The sequence below is a fragment of the Chiloscyllium punctatum genome, chromosome 26, assembly GCF_047496795.1.
Source record: "Chiloscyllium punctatum isolate Juve2018m chromosome 26, sChiPun1.3, whole genome shotgun sequence".
Taxonomy (NCBI): Eukaryota; Metazoa; Chordata; class Chondrichthyes; order Orectolobiformes; family Hemiscylliidae; genus Chiloscyllium; species Chiloscyllium punctatum.
In genome coordinates this window covers 71,003,081-71,015,340 of record NC_092764.1, presented here as the reverse complement: position 1 = coordinate 71,015,340, position 12,260 = coordinate 71,003,081, and the positions used below count along the sequence as shown (strand labels likewise).

At 42.7% G+C, this 12,260-nt stretch overlaps 1 protein-coding gene across 7 annotated transcripts in view; it reads left to right on the top strand.

Moving 5' to 3' along the window:
• Window positions 1-12,260, top strand: part of st3gal2 (ST3 beta-galactoside alpha-2,3-sialyltransferase 2) — a 325,477-nt gene that overhangs the window by 252,196 nt on the left and 61,021 nt on the right. The gene's annotated exons all lie outside the window — the stretch shown is intronic.

The following is a 12,260-nucleotide window of genomic DNA, read 5'->3' as shown; positions in this document are numbered from 1 at the left end:
GTTAAGGTGAGAGTGATAGGCCGGAGAGGGGGTGGGGGCGGAGAGTTCGGGAAGAAGATTGCAGGTCAAGAAGGCGGTGCTGAGTCTGAGGGTTGGGACTGAGATAAAGTGGGGGGAGGGGAAATGAGAAAGCTGGAGAAATTAGCATAGGAATATGCATTCATCCCTTGTGGTTGGAGGGTTCCTAGGCGGAAGATGAGGCGCTCTTCCTCCAGGTGTCGTGTTGCTATGGTCTGGCGATGGAGGTGGCCAAGGACCTGCATGTCCTTGGCAGAGTGGGAGGGGGAGTTAAAGTGTTCAGCCACGGGGTGGTTGGGTTGGTTTGTGCGGGTGTTCTCTGAAACATCCGCAAGGATAGGGAATGCAATAGGAAAAAGCCCACCAGTTCCCCTGGTTTGCCTTATACCACCTGGGTGGTGATAGGATATAACAATAATAAGAGCTATTGATTAATCACAGCAGGCAGTCTCTAATAATTAGTCTACAATGTGACCTCATTATCATACACTATGTCTCAAGTTACTGGCACACTGTTTCCAGGAACATTAATATCCGAAACAGATCTGATTTTCCTTTGTATGACTCGATACTAACTGCTTCACCATCTCCTTAGTTAGGAAATCTAGTATAGGGCTTATTTGACAACCCTGCCACTAAAATGTCAGATCAGATTTTGCTTGCTAGTTATTCTGTTGTGTTCCACAAATCTGGATGACACAAGTTTCAGTACAACGGTAGATGCTTTATTATTGAACAGCCAGTGAGAGATTCTCAATGTCCCCAAAAGTGTCCCCATAAGTTATACTTACGATGACACTTCTCCACAACTCTGCTCTACACACAAAGGCAGTAATTTTTATAGGACTATAATACAAAAGGTCTATAAATCACATGGTTGATTGTCATTACATTGTTTATAATTTTACAAGGCCCGGTGAATGTCAATATTCTGTGATAACAAGTAAATGGATTACAGGTACTGATTATCATATTTTTCATGATCACATGTTGATGGGAAGAGATTAAAACAGAAGGGTTTTGCCTGTTCTCAATGGGGGATTCACATTCCTATGCTAATACGGAGGGGAACCAAGATAATGGGAGCAGGGGAGGCAGTTCAGCAGGGTTGTGGCCAAGTTATCTGTCTTGTCTGGGGAGGACAAATACCTTTGCCTGAGGCTGCAGAGGAATCCACATGTGTGGTTCCAATGGATTCCTTCTCTAAGATTCAGTCAGCCTCCTCCCGACTGAGATATTCTGTCTATTCTGTAAGAGGACAGACATGCAATTGATACTGCAGTGAGTCTCTTTGGCAGTGGAATGCATAAACCTTGATTCCCCACTGTGCCTTGAAAAAGAAGTAAAACATGGACCTGATCCCTTTGTGGCTTTCTAACTCCCTCAATTCTAGCTTGTATATCTTGGAGAATTTGAAATCTTTGCCTGTTCAATTGTTGGAAGTGTGGGCATCTGTGAAAGAATGGTGCAAGTAGTTTATCTTCTTCCTCAATGAGGGTTAAGGATTGAGAAATAGAGAGAGGTCAAACACATTCATGTGAATGTGCGAATGAATTCACTCTTAGGCACAAAAAACAATGGGAGAGGGAAGAAAGATTAAATGAATGAGAGGACAAAGGAACAAATAAAAGAAAGAAAAAACTCACCTATTGTTAGCCACTAGCAGACTCCATTAACAGCTTTCACCCTCCCAGCCAAATTGTTGTCAACTCCTTTGTCTGTCCAACTGTCCTCTCTCTTTGGGCTCCATCCCTACCTCTCGTTTACTCTTTACCCACTCCCCCACCCTATCTTCTGCATATAAACCACATTTTCCTAGCTAGCATCAGTTCGAAGGACAGGTCACCAGACCCGAAACGTTGATTTTGATTTCCCTTCACAGATGCTGCTGGACCTGCCGAGCTTTTTCAGCAACTTCTGACTGTGTTTGCTTTGAGGTTTTATTTCCTGTTTAAGAGTCTCCTGTATGAAGAGGGAAATAGAGTTTCAGGAATTACACTGTTTTAAGAGAAAAATTGAGAGTTTAAGCAGTTTTATTTTATTGATCCAACCCCCTTCCTGTCCCCTAATTGGTTTTGAACTGGATGGACTGTTTCTGGGAGTACATCACGTATGATTGTGAAGTTAGCAAAAAAGAAAGGAAAAGTTACTTTCTGAGAGAGAGTGCTTAAAGCGCTTATTCCAAGGAAGTAAAACCTTTTAAGTATTTGTCACAACCTCAGGATGTTCCAGAGCACTTTTCTTTTTAATGTGAGCACTGATATAGAAGATGTAGCAGCCAATTTGGGCACACAGAGCTTCAAGGCAATAATGGCCATTTAATCCATTTTAATCATGTTAATGGTGGGATCAATATTGTCCAGACCCTGCTCTTTGCTGAATAGTGTCATTCTCCCTGTGATTGCATGGGTTTCCTCTGGGTGTTCCAGCTTCCTCCCACAATCCAAAGGTGCGCAGGTTAGGTGAATTAGCTGTGCTAAATTGTCCATAGCGTTCAGGGATGTGTAAATTAGGTGGATTAGTCAGGGGTGAATGAAGAGTAATGGGGAATGGGCTTGGGTGGGATACTCTTTGGAGGGTCGTTGTGGATTTGTTGGGCCGAAGGGCTTGTTTCCACAATGTAGGGATTCTAAAAAAAAAATTGGTGCTCCCCTGAGAAGGAGACAAGACCTTGTTTTTTTCTGTTCAATAGAACCCTGTGTCAGGCTTGAACACTGCTCTCAAGTATGTTCACCCGCAGTGTTTTTGAAATTTCTTAGCAATGGAATTTCAAAGGAAATAACTACACAACCATTCTAATCCCCCTTAATGATGTCAGGCATGCAGAACCAGACTAGCACCCAAGGGTTGATTAAAATGTGGCTAGAGGCACCCTTCTGGTGTTTGGACAGTGCTTACTTTCAACTAAACCGAAGCTCAGTGTCAAGTATAATTAATCTGACACTTTTTAAATGTTTTATGGGAGATTTATAATCGAGGGCGGTTTAAAGGGACAATCCAGAGGTGTCATTTTACCGTTGGTTATTTAGTTTAGCTCATGGGTGACCGTTAATGTTTATGAAAAATTAACCTAGTTTCTTATTTTTCATATGGCGTGGGCATCACTGGCAAGGCCAGCATTTGTTGCCCCTCCCTAATTACCATTAAAATTGAATAGCTTGCTTGGCCATTTTGGACGGCATCCAGAGTCAACCAAATTGCTGTGGGTCTGGAGTCACCTAGAGATTAGACCAGGTACGGAGGGCAGATTTCCTTCCCTAAAGGACGTTAGTGAGATAGGTGGGTTGTTGTGAAAACAATTATAGGTTCATAGTCACCATTACTGAAATCATTGTTGCAGCTACACAAAAGTCTGGTGCAGCTGCACCTGGAGTATTGCCTACAGTTCTGGTCACCACTTTATAGGAAGGATGAGGAAGCTTTGGAAAAGGTTCAGAGGAGATTTACTAGGATATTGCCTGGTATGGAGGGAAGGGCTTATGAGGAAAGGCTGAGAGACTTGAGGCTGTTTTCATTAGAGCGAAGAATGTTGAGAGGTGACTTAATTGAGACATATAAGATAATCGGAGGGTTAGATAGGGTGGACAGTGAGAGCCGTTTTCCGCAAATGTTGAGGGCTAGCATGAGGGGACATAGCTTTAAATTGAGGACTGATAGATATAGGACAGATGTCAGAGGTAGCTTGTTTACTCAGAGAGTAGTAGGGGCGTGGAATGCCCTGCTTGCAACAGTAGTAGATTCGCCAACTTTAAGGACATTTAAATAGTCATTGGATTGACATATTGATGAAAATGGAATAGTGTAGGATAGATAGACTTCAGATTGGTTCCACAGGTCGGCACAAATTTGAAGGCCAAAGGGCTTGTATTGTGCTGTTATGTTCTATGTTCTAACTTTCAACTATGGATTTTATTAATTTAAATTAAATTCTAACAACCATGGCTTTTGAACACATGTCCCCGAGCATTAACCCAGGCCTACGAATTACTAACCCAGTGACATACCCAGTACGCCACTATCTCCCTAGTACAATTAGATTGTACTATTCGATTGTATTGCAAGAAGACAAAAACCAGTTTGGTTCTTGTGAGTGGAAGAAATAGCCATCTTCTGCAATGAGCCACAGAAGTATTGATATGAAAATACCTCAGGAGATTAACCTGCCGGGAGAATGATTGGAAAAATACAGCTTTATACCAGATTTTTGGAGTTTTGTTGATAACAGTGACTTCAGGAGCTTTCTGACTGGCCTCCAAGTCTCAAGGCTACAAAGGGTGAAAACCAGCTCCAGGGTCCTATTCCTGATCACCATCATGACTGAACCTGGAATGTATATGTGTGGCTAATGCTGCAGGGCTCAGTAGAGAGCACTGCTGCCTCACAGTGCCAGGGACCCAGGTGGGGATTTTGCACATTCTGCGTTCAGTTTGCTCCGGTTTCCCCCTTCAGTCCACATTTGCGCGCTCTGGAAAGGAAACCAAAATAAAGAATCTGTTCCAGCACGTCCCATCCATTTTTCCAACCCTAACCTTCTCGTCACCCTCTTGTTTGTGGCCTACCTTTCCTAGCAAGGCCTCCTGCTAGTTTAGCCTCACACTATCAAGTTCCCCTATCTAAACCCCTGCCTGTCTCTGCCAACACCCTCCCTAACTCAAAACCCTACCATCACCAAAGTCCTCCCAGAAGTCAAGATCTGATGCACTTTGGAACAGCATTTTAAGTGGTCCTCTGAATACACATGAAATAAGTCACTCAGTGCCTGTCTTTCCCTCCATATTGCATTTCCATGCAGCCTCATTCTGTTCGCCTGACTGCAATAGTTGAATGAGCTGGTGGATTTGTTTCTAAGGAGAGTTGTGTTCTAATCAGGGGCAAAGGGTAGAGTTAATATGTTTCCCTCTTTTAGCCTTTTTAAAAATTTTGTCATTAGCTATACCCATCCTCCCGAAATTGAACCTTTCAATCTTAATTGGACAGACCTTCAATCACTTCCTTGCTGTCCTCTAAACTGAATGATACTTACATCCCATGAGAGCAGTCACTGATAGGCGCCACCAAATAATAACATCACATTGGGGCAGGCAATAAACAATAAATAAACTAATGCCTGTAAAAATGGTATGGCAATTATCATGGGAAAGTTTAATCAATATGTCAATTGATCGAATCAGCTCGGTCAGGGTAGCCTTGAGGAGGAGATCATTGAGTGTATCCCCGATAGTAATCTTGAACAGTATGTAATGGAACCGACGAGGGAGCAAGCTATCCTAGATCTGGTCCTGTGTAATGAGACAGGATAATTAACAACCTCATAGTTAGGGATCCTCCAATACCAGGGTCCTTTGCTTAAATAAAGGGGACTACAATTAAATGGGGGAGGAGTTGGCCAAAATAGACTGAAAACAAAGGGGTAATCTTCCATGGGTGTCTAAGGAAACAAGGCAGGCTATCAAATTGAAAGAGAAAGCATACGAAGTGGCCAAGATCAGTGGGAAACTGGAAGATTGGGAAACTTTTAAATGTCAACAGAAAGACACGATAAGTGCTATAAAGAAAAGTAAGATCGAACATGAGAGAAAACTAATTCAGAATACAAAGAGAGCAAAGGTTTCTATAAATACATAAAACGAAAAAGACTGGCTAAAGTAAACATTGGTCCTATAGATAATGAGAAGGGGCATTTAGTTATGGGACATGATGAAATGGCCGAGGCATTGAACAGGTATTTTGTGTCAGTCTTCACAGTGGTGGACATGAATAACATGCCAATAATTGATAAAGAGACGAAGGTAGGTAAGGACCTGGAAACAATCATCACGGAAGAGGTAGTGTTGGACAAGATAATGGAGCTAAGGATAGACAAGTTTCCTGGCCCTGATGGAATGCATCCCAGGGTATGAAAAGAGATGGCGGGAGAAATAGCAAATGCACCCGTGGTAATTTTCCAAACTTCGCTGGACTTTGGGGCAGTTCCAGATAATTGGAAAAGAGAAAATGTGACGTTTCCGTTTAAAAAGTGCGGTAGGCAAAAGATGGGGAATTATAGACCGGTTAGCTTAACTTCTGTAGTGGGGAAAATGCTTGAGTCTGTTATCAAGGAAGGAACAGCAAGGCATCCAGATAGAAATTGTCCCATTAGGCAGTCACAGCGTGGGTTCATGAAGGGCACGTCGTGCTTAACTAATCTTTTGGAATTCTATGAAGACATTATAAACACGGTGAACAACGGGGACCAGTGGATGTGGTGTACCAAGATTTCCAAAAGGCCTTCAACAAGCTGACGCACAAAAGGCTACAGCAGAAAGAAAAGATGCATGGCATTATGGGTAAAGTATTAGCATGGATAGAGGATTGGTTGACTAACAGCAAGCAAAGAGTGCTGTTCTGCCTGGCAATCAGTAACTAGTGGTGTGCCTCAGACATCAATTGGGATCGCAATTATTCAGAATTTACAGAGATGATTTGGAGTTGGGGACCACGTGTAGTGTGTCAAAGTTTGCAGATGACACTAAGATGAGTGGCATAGCAAAGCAAGCAGTGGACGGTGAAACTTTGCATGAGGAACATAGATACTTTAAGTGAGTGGGCAAAAGTCTGTTGGGTGGAATATAATGTTAATAAATGTGAAGTCATCCATTTCAGAAGGAATAACAGTAAAAAGGACTATTACTTGAATGGTAAAAGGTTGCAGCATCCTGCTGTGCTTGGGTGTCCTTGTGAATGAATCACAGAAGGTTGGTCTGCCAGTACAACAGGTAATTAGGAAGGCAAATGGAATTTTGTCCTATATTGCTAAAGGGATTGTGTTTAAAAGCAAGGAGGTGATGTTGCAGTTGCACAAGATGCAGGTGAGGCCACCCCGAGAGTACTGCGTGCAGTTTTGGTCTCCTTACTTGAGAAATGATGTACTGAGCCCCTCAGGGGTGCGTACTCAGCCCCCTACTCACTGTATACCCATGACTATGTCGCAAATACCAGACTAATGCCATTTATAAGTTCGCTGATGACACCACCATAGTCGGTCAAATCTCAGATGGCGACGAAACAGACTACAGTCAGAAGGTGAAAGACCTGGAAAAATAGTGCATTGAGAACAACCTAGCTCTCAGTGCCGGCAAAACCAAGGAACTCAGTATTGACTTTCAGCGGGATGTTACTCATGCCCTCCTACACATTAACAGCACAGAGGTGGAACAAGTGGAGAGTGTCATCCACAACAAGCTTTCTTGGACTCTTCATGTGGACCCACTGGTTACAAAGGCCCAACAACATCTCTTCTTCCTCAGGTAGCTGAGGAAATTTGGCATGACGGCGAATACCCTTGCCAACATTTATAGGTGCACCATCGAGAGGATTCTGTCTGGATGTATCACTACCTGGTATGGCAACTGTACCATTCAAGATTGGAGACAGTTACAGAGAGTGGTGAACTTGGCCTGGACAATCACAAAGGCCAACCTCCCATCTATAGAATCTATCTACAAGGCCCGCTGTCAAAGAAAGGCCGCCAGCATTCTCAAAGATCCATCTCACCCTGGCAATGCTTTTCTACAACCTCTACCATCGGGGAGAAGGTACAGAAGCCTGAACACACGCACCAGCCGGTTTCAAAACAATTTCTACCCAATTGTTATTAGAATACTGAATGGACTCACAAACTCTTAGCATTCGCCTGTACCTGTGTTTCTGGTTTGCCGCTGTTTACCTATTATTTACTTTTCTATGCTTCTTAACTCTGTGATCTGCCTGTATTGCTCACAAGAAAAAGCTTTTCACTGTGCCTCGATACACATGACAAAAAATTAAATTCAGTTCAATTCAGTTCACTGGAGGGGGTGCAGAGGAGGTTCACTAGGTTGATTCCGGAGTTGAGAGAGTTGGTTATGAGGAGAGACTGAGTAGATTGGGATTATATTCGTTGGAATTCAGAAGAATGAGGGGGGATTCTTATAGAAACATATAAAATCATGAAGGGAATAGATAAGACAACATAGAGAGAATGTTTCCACTGGCGGGTGAAACTAGGACAATAGAGCATAGCTCAAGATTAGGGAGAGCAGATTTCGGACTGAATTGTGAAGGAACTTCTTCACCCAGAGGATTGTGAATCTATGGAATTCCCTGCACAGTGAAGTAGTTGATGCTACTTTAGTAAATGTTTTTAAGGCTAAGATAGTTTTTTTTAACAATGAAAGCGTTAAGGGATTCAGTGAGAGGGCAAGTAAGTGGATCCAAGTCCACAAAAAGATCAGCCATATCTTATTGAATGGTGGAGCAGGCTCAAAGGGCCAGACGGCCTACTCCCACTCCTTGTTGTTCTGTTGTGAGAGCAGGCATTGTTGGCACCCACACCATCCAGTGTGTTTGTCAAACAACCATGTCATCTATTTGAGTTATTATGTTAAGAAAGTCCTGTTTGGGGTTGGGATGGATGAGTATTTCCATCAATGTTGCTGCTTCGAATAAAAACAATGCTGTGGAACAGATGATGTCTGCAAATAGTAAAGAAAGATCAAGATAGATCCTTGCTAAGTGTGTGATAGTGTTTCTCAATTCATAACATTGAACTAATACATGCAATATATACATAGTGCAATGTAGAAATATGGCAGCATAAAATGCACATACATGTCTGTGCAGAAAGTTAACACAAGCTGACCAGCAAATTCAAAATAAGCTGACAAATAAGATTCCTATTATCAGTTGTTTAATGCAGCTTTTAATGTGAAATGCTGATTGTTTTGCTTACTTGATGCAAATCATGACACAGCACTTTTTAATGCTTGAAAAACAGCTCTGAAATAACAAGAAGATGCTCTGAAAGTGCATTGGAACATAAACCGGTTATAATTTGCTGGTGAAAGATTGTAGCGAGATTGCAGGCCATTGTGGTAATTGTGAGCCTCCTCTGTGAAATCAGACCTGTTGTGGTGCAGAGTTTGACACTACACTATCTGTCCATCAGGAACTCAGTCCTCCGCTTTTTCTAAAACTTTGTTATTGTTCCTGTACCATGTTGATGCTCAGGCAAAATCCATTCCTCTAACTGTTTGTCTTGTAGTTTGTCTCAGCAGTAGTAAATGTGAATTTTGCTAATTCAATAACTGCTTAGAAGGCTTAATAAAATCCTTTATGCTGAATATTATACTTTATGCTGCATTATACTTGCAGCTTACATTATTTTATCTACTCCAGGCCTTTTGAAGGCTTGGATGCCTCCATCACCCTGAGTTGTTCCTAAATCTTCTCCATCACTTACTCTGTGCTTCTGCCTCTGCTTCCAAACTTCTACCATTGAATACATTTAATCATCACGATAAAATATAACTCTCAAAAACAGCAGGTGAGTTGGGGTTGGGACAGAGGTCAAATCCTCTTCCACTTTGAATCTGCCCTCTTCTGACAGGAGGTGGCTTCCACATGTAATTATAAATAAGGCTCTGTGCCTTAATTTTAATAATTTTTAGTCAGTTGGGTTTCACAAGCCTTCCTGGAAAACCAAATGGGTCAAACAAAATGTGAGAAGCTAAACCTGGTGGCATATCTCCATCTTGAATAACTGCAGTCCATGTGCTGTAGCTAAGGACATAGATTTTCCTGAGCACAAGTCTTCAATACAAGTGTCACCATGTTTGTAGGTGTAGCTTGGTTGTACAAAGAATGATACAGCACAGGAACAGGCCCTTCAGCCCTCCAAGCCTACGCCGCCACATTTTGCCATTCCATATTAAAACTGTCTTCACTTACAGGATCCATATCCCTCTATTCCCTTTTTATTTATCTAGGTGTTTCTTGAACGCTGCTATTGTGTCTGCTTCCACCACCTCCTCTGGCAGCACGTTTCAGGCATCCAGCACCCTTTGTGTGAAAAACCTCTCTCACACATCTCTATTAAACTCCCCCCACCGCAACTTGAACTTGTGTCCCCTAGTAATTGACCCCTCCACCCTGGTAAATGCCCCATACTTTCCACTCTATCCATGCCATTCATAATCTTACATATTTCTTTCAAGTCACCCCTCAACCTTCCTGCATTCCAGTGAAAGCAAACCCAGTCTATCCACTCTTTCTTCATAGCTAAGATTTCCCATACCAGGCAACGTTCTGGTAAACCTTTTCTGTACCCTCTACGAAGCATCCACATCCTTCTGGTAGTGTAGTGACCAGAACTGTACGCAATATTCCAAGTGTGGTCTAACTAAAGTTCTATAAAGCTGCAGCATAACTTGTCTATGCTTGTACTCAATACCTCTTTCAGTGAAGGCAAGCATGCCATTGGCCTTTTCTACTATCTTATCCACCTGCGCTGCCACATTCAGTGATCTGTGAACCTGCACACCCAGATCCTTCTGCTGTCAATACTCCTGCCACTCACTGTATAATTTCTACATGTACTTGACCTTCCAAAATGAATCATCTCACATCTTGTCCGGTGCCATTTTTCTGCCCATGCTCTGACAATCCTCCCCATTATCCGAAATTCCACCAATTTTTGTATCATCCGCAAACATACTAATTAGACCAGCCACATTTCCTCCAAATTCATTTATGTAAACTACAAACAGCAGGGACCCCTGTAGAATACCACTGGTCACAATCCTCCATTCCGAAAGGTATCCTTCACCACTACCTTCTGTCTCTTATGACTAAACCAGTTCTGTATCTATCTTGCCAGCTCCCGATACCATGTGACTTCAGCTTTTGCATCAGTCTGCCATGACGGACCTTATCAAAAGCTTTATAGAAGTCCATGTCGACAAACATCAACTGCTTTTTCCTCATCAGCCATGTTTGCCACCTCCTCAAAAAAAGTTGACCAAGTTAATGAGGCACGACCTCCCCCACATCAAACCATGCTGACTATCGCTGATAAGTATATTTACTTCAGAATGCATATAGATCTTGTCCCTGAGAATCTTTTCCAATAATTTCCATATCACTGATGTGAAACTCACAGACCTGCAATTTCCTACATTATTCCTGCTACCTTCCAACAATGGTACGCATTGGCTGTTCTCCAGTCCTCTGTACCTCACCAGAGGTGGCCAAACAGGATACAAAGATGTCTGTCAAGAAGAAAGGAGAAGTGATAGTGATTGGGGATTCATTAGAGAAATTGATAGCTGTTTCTGTGACTCCTGGATTGTGTGCTGTCTCCCTGGTTCCGAGGTCAAGAATATGCCAGATTGCCTGCATTCTTCTGGGGAAGTATGAACAACTAGAGGTCATAGTCTATATTAGTACTAATAAGTTGGTCCTGCAATCACCTCATGAGTGCTGGGTTACAGTCCTGACCCATAGCCTATGCCCAGTACCCTCAGCTATTTCTTGACATTGTAATCAAAATTGGCTGAAGACTGGCATCTGTGATGGTGGCGATCTCAGGAGGAGTCTGAGATGGATCATTCAGGTGGCACTTTTGGTCAAAGGTGGTTGCAAAAGATTCAGCCTTGTCTTTTGAACCTGCACACTAGGCTGTCCCATTGTTGAGGATGGGGAAATTTATGGCTTCTCCAGTTAGTTTCTTCATTGGCCACCAACATTTATAACCAGCTGTGGAGGAGTGCAGAACTTACATCTGTTCCATTGGTTTTAAGATTATTTAAGTCTAATTATAGCCTGCTGCTTCTGCTGTTTTTAACACATATGTATCCTGTGTTGTCCCTGTGACAGGTGGAACCATGTTTATAGGCCTGGTTCTGTGGGCACGCTCTCCTATCTGCCTCATTAAACCAGGTATGGTCCGCTGGCTTGATAGCAATGGTAAAGTGAGGAAGGTACCAAGCTATTATGTTGGACGTTGTAGTTGAATACAGTTCTGCTATTGCCATTGGTTCACAACATTTCACGATGCCCAGTTTGGAATGGCTGTACTAGTTCCACCCATTTGGCACAGCGATTGTACCTCTCAAAATAGTGGGTGGTATCCTCACTGTAAAGGCTGGATTCTATCTGTGGTTAGTCACTTCTCCCATGGACAGATGATCCTGTAACATGTGAGATGGAGATCAATTGGGTTTCTTTTGCTCGTGTTGTTTTTTTTCACTAGAGACACAGGCCCAGTGGCAGATTTGTCCTTCAGGAATTGGCCACATGGATCTGTAGATGAGCTACATAGCTGCATTCCATGTCAGACACTGAATTCCCCCACCCAGGGTACGTTCAATGCTCACCCTCGATGTTTCTCCAAGTGGCAAGACTGAGGAAGTTCGTAAATGTTTGACCTGATGCCATCACCCTTC